This window comes from Mustela nivalis (genome assembly GCF_964662115.1).
Source record: "Mustela nivalis genome assembly, chromosome: 3".
NCBI classification, from domain to species: domain Eukaryota; kingdom Metazoa; phylum Chordata; class Mammalia; order Carnivora; family Mustelidae; genus Mustela; species Mustela nivalis.
The window spans coordinates 142,038,766-142,047,120 of NC_139022.1; the positions used below are offsets into that span (position 1 = coordinate 142,038,766).

At 36.9% G+C, this 8,355-nt stretch overlaps 1 long non-coding RNA gene across 1 annotated transcript; it reads right to left on the reverse strand.

Moving 5' to 3' along the window:
* Nucleotides 1-642: 642 nt before the first annotated feature.
* LOC309861358 lies at nucleotides 643-6,720 on the reverse strand. Its single transcript, XR_014309896.1, has 2 exons — nucleotides 2,685-6,720; nucleotides 643-2,365 (listed from the first exon to the last, which is right to left on the reverse strand). It is a non-coding gene; the product is annotated as an uncharacterized lncRNA (long non-coding RNA).
* Nucleotides 6,721-8,355: the final 1,635 nt, after the last annotated feature.

Below are 8,355 nucleotides of genomic sequence, written 5' to 3' on the forward strand. Positions count from 1 at the left end.
TGAATTATATCTTGACTCTCACCCCTATTTGATTTAGAGGTAGATGAGACTTTAGAGGTGAAAATGGTTTAAGACTTTTAGGGCTGTGGGATGGAATGAATGTATTTTGTATACAAGACCATAATTTTGGAGGTGTGGTAGTGGAATGTTATGTAATGAATGTCTGTGTCCTTCCCACCCAAATTTGTATGTTGAAACTCTAACTCCCAACATGATGGTATTAGGAAGTCAGGTTCTTGGAAGGCAATTAGGTCATGAGTTGTGAATGGGATTTCTAGCCTTATTAAGAGCCCAGAGAACTGTCTCATTCCTTCTGACATGAGGACACAATAAAAAGACAGCTGTCGGGGCGCCTGGGTGGCTCAGTGGCTTAAGCCACTGCCTTTGGCTCAGGTCATGATCGCAGGGTCCTGGGATCGAGCCCCGCATCGGGCTCTCTGCTCTGTGGGGAGCCTGCTTCCTCCTCTCTCTCTCTCTGCCTGCCTCTCTGCCTACTTGTGATCTCTGTCTGTCAAATAAATAAATAAAATTTAAAAAAAAAAAAAAAAAAAAAAAAGACAGCTGTCTCTGAATTGAGAAGCAGGCCCTCACCAGGACTTGACCACGCTGGCACCTTGATCTCAGACTTCCAGCCTCCAGAACTATAAGAAATCAATGTTTATTGTTTATAAGCCATCTATTTTGTGGTAATTCATTACACCCATCTGAACTGACAAAGACAGCAATGTATGATCCAGACTCCTAACATCAAATACAGAGTCTACAATGCAACTATTCATGAAATCTGTCACTGTTTCAAAAAAAAAAAAAAAGTTCACCCCAAAGAACTGTTTAAAATTATAAAGATAGACAAGTTTCATCTTGTGACTATCTTCTTTGGCTTTAGACAAAACATAATTTCCTCAATTTATACATACTTTATTATTCTAAGGTTTATAAATTCTTCATATTCAAACTCTTAAAGTTTTAGAAGCTGATAATTATGTACTGATAATGAAAAATGTCAGCAGATAACTACATTGTAACCTATTATTGTTAGCATTTTTCTCTGGAGATTTAGGAGTAACTTCGAGTTGGATATTAACAAACCTAACATGTATCGCTCTGTACCAGTGTTATTTTATTGATTTCCCATAAAACCATTAATTCATATATTTACAACAGATCAGTTAAGTCTTATTCTTAATTATAAACACATTTAAAAGTTAAACTGTGTATTATTTTACTTATGTCCTACTCCTGTCTATAGGTATCCTGCTTTATCTATCTTATCTGACCTGGCTGGCTCAGTCGGTCAAGCTTGTGTATGTCAGGATTGTGTTTGAGCCCCACATTGGGTATAGAGATTACTTAAATAATAAAATCTTGGGATGCCTGGGTGACTCAGTCGGTTAAGAGTCTGGCTCCAGCTCAGGTCACGATCTCAGGGTCCTGGGACTGAGTACCATATCGGGCTCCCTGCTCAGTGGGGTGTCTCCTTCTCTCTCTGCCTGCTGCTGCTCCTCCTGCTTGTGCACACTCTTTCTGACAAATAAAATCTTAAAAAGAGCAACTTATATTTAAAAAATCAAATCAAATCTTAAAAAAACAGTGGATTTCTGTATATTAAATTAGTTTTAATATGTATATTTTTTGGTGGAGTCTTTAGACTTTTCTATATATAGTATCATGTCATCTGCAAAGGTACAGTAGCAGTTTTACCTCTTCCTTACAAATTTGGATGACTTTTCTTGGCTTTAAGCAGGCCAAACTTTATCATAGTCTTATCAAAATGGTCATGTGACTATTCTAGGGAGCTTTTCAAAAGGAAAGACAGTGTGAAGCCTCATTGTGATAGGAAGACTGGTTTTACAAAATTGTGTAAGTTACTCCTTATTTCCACAAGTTTCAAGTAGATCCATTACTATCTTTGAAGGTCCTTCTAAAATGTAATCATTCACATATCACTGATAACTATGTACGGCCAAAAAGACTTGTCAGAGAATTTGGCAACTTGAGTGAGGTAGTTCTGGGACACTTTTCACGGCTTTATTTCCCCATGTTTTGGGTTCTCTGGGTGGGTCCTAAATGTAATCACAACATCCTTACAAAGGGCAGAGAAGGTCACTGGACCTGAGTGAAAGATGGTAATGGGACAACTAAAGCAAAATGTTCCTGGCTTTGAAAATGGGAGGATGCGGCTACAAGTCAAGGAAGTCCGCTCTAGAACTAAAAAGGAGCAGGAAATGGATCCTCCTCTAGATCCTGCGGAAGGAGTACACTTGCCAACACCTTATTTTTGGTGCAGTGAAACTGATATTGGAGTTCTGATCTCTACAACCATGGAATAAATGTGTGTCCTTTTCAGCCATCAAGTTTGTGGCAACTGTTACACCAGTCGTAAGAAACTAATATGAAGACTAAATAGCCTTGTACTTACTAGCAGAGCCACCTTTTTTAACGAAATTGCACCCAGTTTTCTTCAATTTCCTGTTGATATTGAACCTAAGCACCTAGCAACCTATAAGGATGTATGTAGTCTGTTAGCTTTATTAGACAAACCTTTTAATTAAGAAAGAAGAAAGAAAAATCCTACATTGGTACATTGGCCTCCTCTATTCTTTGTTTGCCACCTCTTCCTCTTTACCAGAAATATTTTTCCTAAGGGATTATCCTTGACTTCGCTTTTCTTCATAATCCTGTACTTGTCAGTCTACTCATTGATGAAGCTTGATTACTATATAGCCAATTCTCTTGACCCATCTGCTAATTTCCAGACCTCTGTTTCCAATGGTCTGCTCTAAATATTCAGCTGGGTAACTCACCGGCATCTTGCATTCAGTATAACTAGAAATGAATTCATTTTCCCAAGATAGATTTATAAACAGAAAACCAAATCACACCAGGAAATGGATGCTTCATCAAATAAGGCATGTTAAGAATTTTGTTTTGTTTTGTTTTACACAATAATGGAAACTAGAGGAGTATCTGATTTTGGAAGTTTTGCAGATGTCAATTTTGAGTAATATTTTTCAGCATTTCTTCACTTTACTTTGTTCCACATGGACCATCCTTACGGTACAAGTGACTACAGGAGTGGAAAATCTGTATTTGTGCTATTCTGTATTTGGATTCTGACAAGACAATTTTCTCAAGTATCAAAAACCTTGAATATATGGTTGATTATATCAAATGCTCACAGATCATGAACCTCACAAAGTGCTGCTTTGACATGACACTGAGGTTTGTTTTCATGTCTAAATCAACTTTATTGAGGTAAATTTACATATATTAAAATGTACTTATTTTAAGTACAGAACTTAATGGAGTACTTTCTAAGGTATAGTATATATAGTATGTACTATAATACAAAAGAGTACATATAGTATGCTTCCTTTTGTGTAAGAAAGTAAAATATGAATACAAGTATATTTGTTCACTTTTGCAAAATGAAACGTGGGAAGGATAAATCAGAAAATAATAAAATTGGTTAAACTGCATGGAGTAGTAAGAATGGGACTCCTCAGACTAAGTACAACTTCTTAATACAATTTGCCTTTTTTTTTTTTCTTTTTTAAGATTTATTTATTTGACGTGGGATGGGGGTGGGCGGGAGGGAGACAGAGTCAGTCAGGCAGACTCTGCACTAAGCATGGAGCTGATGCTGGACTCAATCTAACAACCCTGAGATCAGGACCTAAGCAGAAACCAAGAATCACATGCTTAACAAACTGCACCACCCAGGTGCTCCTACAATTTTGACTTCTGAGCCAGAAATTTTACATATTCAAAAAACAAATCAACAGGAGAGCCTGGGTGGCTCAGTCACTTATGCGTCTGCCTTCAGCTCAGGTCATAATCTGAGGATCTTGGGATGGAGCCCAGCATCGGGGTTCCTGCTCAGCAGGGAGACTCTTTTCCCTCTACTTCCTTCCCCCTGCTCATGCTCTCTCTGAAATAAATAAAGTCTTAAAAAAAAAAAAGCAACAAGAAAAAATCACAGATGAATACTAAGCAACAAAGGAACCTCATCTACATGAAAATCGACAATGTAAAGAATGAATTCAAGTAACATGGACCACAATACTCTATCTTCTCTGTAATTTCTTTCCGAAGACAAGAATTGTGAAGAAAACTTGAACTCTATCTTGCAGTTTGCTAATGATACATTAGCGATTTTAAGCCAGTTTTGTGTGTATTGTAGGACTGAATGAATAATGCACTGATGTTAGGTACAAGGATTCTCATTGTGAGAGAAGGCTGATAAAACACGAAGTGGGGTGCAGGGTGCAGAGGAAGAACTCTGAGCTACAAGAATGAAATAGGAAATTATCATCATGATGACGATAGTGGTGTGTGTTTGTGTGTATGTGTTGGACAGTGATCTTATGTGCTTCCAGAAGTGATGGAGAATATAAAATCACTAATTACTGGTTAATGTTTGGATTCTGATCACTTGGTTCAAGTGGCACATCAGAATTCTCCATCATAAGATTCCTTTTATCTCTTTTGGTTAGTATGTAATTTATGGGTTGATATTTGAAATTGCATCAATTCTGTTTTCCAACAGTTTCACCAAGTTGTTTTAGTATTCTTTGGATTCTTACCAAAATGTTTAACCTGAATCTCATCATGAGGAAAAAATGAGAGAAATCCAAATTGTGAAACACTTTATGAAATGACTAGCCTGGATTCTTCAAAATTGCCCAATGTCATGAAAGAAACAAAACAGCAGGTGAACCGTTCAAAATTAAAGGAGATTAAATTCAATGCAGGATTACTGAGTGGGCCCTGGATTTTAAGAAAATCAGGGCAAAGAACAATATCGTAGCAACTTTACAAACACCTGAATATTAACCTGTACCAGTGATCAATTTTTTTTATTGTGAAAATGTTATTGTGGTAAATAGAAGAATGATGTCCTTTTTTATTTTTATTTTTTTAGATTTTATTTATTTGACACAGAGAGCACAAGCAGGGAGAACAGCAAGCAGAGGGAGAGGGAGGAGCAGGCCCCCACAGAGCAGGGAGCCTGATGTGGGGCTCCACCCCAGGACCCTGGGGTCATGACCTGAGCCAAAGGCAGATGCTTAACTGATGGAGCCACCCAGGTACCCCATGAATGATGTCTTTTTTCAAGAGAGACATACCCCAAAGTATTCAGAGATGACATCATGATGTATGCACCTTACTCCTATATGAAAGTTTTGTGCAAGAAGGAAAGGAAAACACATGTGACAAAATGTTCACTAGTATATTTAAGAGAAGGGTATATGAATGTTTATTTTCAACTTTTATTGTTTTAATAATAAAAATTTAGGGAAAATTCTAGTGAGAAGGACTTTAAAAATATGACCGGTGACCTTTAGATAAGGAGAAAACCTATTAAGTTATTATACATTAGTATCACATATCTTTGCTGGCAAACTTTATTCTCAAAATCAGCATGATATGCTTCCTACCATAATGAAATCTGGATTCTTTTTGTTAAATTGGTAACTGGAGACAGTGAAGCTTTTCATCAGGTTCCCAGAATTGTCAACTTCCAGCATTCTGTTTTCTTTGCCTAAAATCTAGCCCAACCAGGACCAAAGCACAGATGTTATTATTTCTATATTTCTGGGTGATCATTAGATCACAATTTAGAATCTAAACTTTTTTTCTATTTTGGGATTTAATTTTCATTATCCATATAGATTTCCTATTTATCTTTCAGAGAAATCCAATGTAATGTATAATTAACTTTTTCCCAATTTTTGAAATTTATGGGAGATTATTTAGGATGAAACACAAGACTGTTTAAAAAAAAAAAAAAAACGACTCCTAAAATGTAAAGAAAAATAACATTTAAAAATAACTCTCCAGGGGCGCCTGGGTGGTTCAGTGGGTTAGGCCCCTGCCTTCGGCTCAGGTCATGATCTCAGGGTCCTGGGATAGAGCTCCACATTGGGCTCTCTGCTCAGTGGGGAGCCTGCTTCCCCCCTCCCCTCTCTCTGCCTGCCTCTCTGCCTGCTTGTGATCTCTCTGTCAAATAAGTAAACAAAATTTTAAAAAATAATAAAATAAAAATAACTCTCCAGAGGCATTTGCCTGGCTTAGCTGGTGAAGCATGCAACTCTTGATCTCAGGGTTGTGGGTGTGAGCCCCATGTTGGGTATAGAGATTACCTAAAATCTTTAAAAGTGGTAACTCTTTAGTGCCTGGTCCAATTTTTAGTTGAGTGTAAACATCATTGACTCAGGCAGCTAGACCTGAGTTCCAGTAAATAACCACTAACAATTTCAAAGACATAGTAACTGAAAACCAAAAGAGAACGGGACGTATCAGCTTTGGTTTGTATAATCATCAAACTAAGCATTGTTTATTGAGTTTTCCCATGAATGAACCTTTGCGCAAGACACTGAGAAAGAAGCTATAATTCTTACTCTTCTCATTTACAGTATGGCTGAAGAGAGAAGTTCTACCTGTAAAAATATAAAAGCAAAAAATTAGAAAAATCTGAATGTTCAAAAAAAAAAAAGTTAAATTGACCATTAAATATCCTGTTATAGAAAAATGTCATGGGAAAACATACACTCAGTTAAAAAGTGATACCAATTCAATTTCTTTTTAAAAAATGTATGTACAATATTATTACAATTTGTTTTATAAAAGCAACATATATATATATAGGGAATAGAAAAACAATACTAGGAACATATACACTAACTGTCTAATAATGTTTGTCTTGAGATAGGAGGAATTTGTGATTATATTCATCTTTAAAGATTTAAAGATTTTTTTTTAAAGATTTTATTTATTTATATTCATCTTTAAGACTTCTATGTAGATCAAGTATTTCTGCAACACTTCTGTAATCAGAGTACAAATATCTTATTCGATTTTGAGAGCGAGCGAGCGAGCGAGCTGGGAGAGGAGCAGGGGTGGCGGAAGAATCTCAAGCAGACTCCATACAGAGCGGGGAGCCTCACTTGGGGCTTAATCTCATAACCCCGTGATCATGATCTGAGCTGAAATCAAGAGTTGGACACTCAACCAACTGAGCCATCCAGGCGCCCCCAGAGTACAAATATTTTAAAGAAAGAATTCTAAAACATAGTTTAAAATACAAAGCGATATATGCTTAGCACCAAATTGTCCTGTCGGTGAGTTCTATGAGACCAGTCTCATAGGACAGGAGTCCTCAAAGATGTCTTTCTACAAGAGACAGAATTCCCACACAACGTGTTGCAGTTTCCCCTACATGACATAGTAAGGCTCAGCAAGCAGTTACCATTTGATGTGCACCTATCCCATTAGGTAAATACCTCCATTTTGGAGATGAAGAAATGGAGATTTAGAGAAATTTAATTAACTTTATAAGGATCACTAAGTTAGTAAGTGGTTGAACCAGAATTCAAGTCCAAGTAGCCTAAATCAATCTTCTTTAGTCATACAAAATGACTAGCAATTGCTGGTAGAATATAAGCTCCCACTTTAGTTCTACAAGAAACATGAGAGCAGAGACTTTCCAGTCTTGTTCCACTGTAACCCCAAGGTGTAATGTAGTATATAACATAGTATATAGCACAGAGTAGTCTTCAAGTAAAAACTTCTATTAATGAACAGATCACCTTTTTGTCACTACAGTTTACAACCAAAAACTAAGTAACTTGGGTTCAGGTTCAGTCAATAAAGGCAATAACTTGATATCCACAATCAAAAAGACAGTACCCCAATTTTTTTTTTTTATTTACTTGACAGACAGAGATAACAAGTAGGCAGAGAGGCAGAGAGAGAGAGGAGGAAGCAGGCTCCCTGCTGAGCAGAGCCTGATGTGGGGCTCAATCCCAGGACCCTAGGATCATGACCCGAGCCGAAAGCAGAGGCTTTAACCCACTGAGCCACCCAGGCGCCCCCAAAATTTTTTAAAATAGTGGAAAAAAGTAAAGCAAATCTGTGTTGACAGTACACTTTAGTCTACTTGTAGACTGTGTTTTATTAATTGTCTTTTACATACAGGATCCCTTAGCATTAAAACATAGGTTATAAAAATAAGAGACATCTAGGTTATTCTTTCTTTTCAGATTTGTCATACTTACCCCAGAAGGGAAAAAAATCTCAAAAACAACAAATGATGCTAGTCTTACCAAAATTAATTAGAAATTATACTAAATATGAACATAAAAGTCACTCTATTGGCAGCACCTATAGAGTAATGAGAAAGATGGAAACCACCCAGAAACAGAGGTGCACTGATTTATTATGCAAATTAGGACCAGATAGTACAAAAGAACAATACTGACTTTTTCAACTAATGCAGGAGGTTGCCTAGGAAGCTAGTTCTACCAGAGTAACACAAAGAGTGCTATGTTGTATTACAAACCAAAGTGAAGG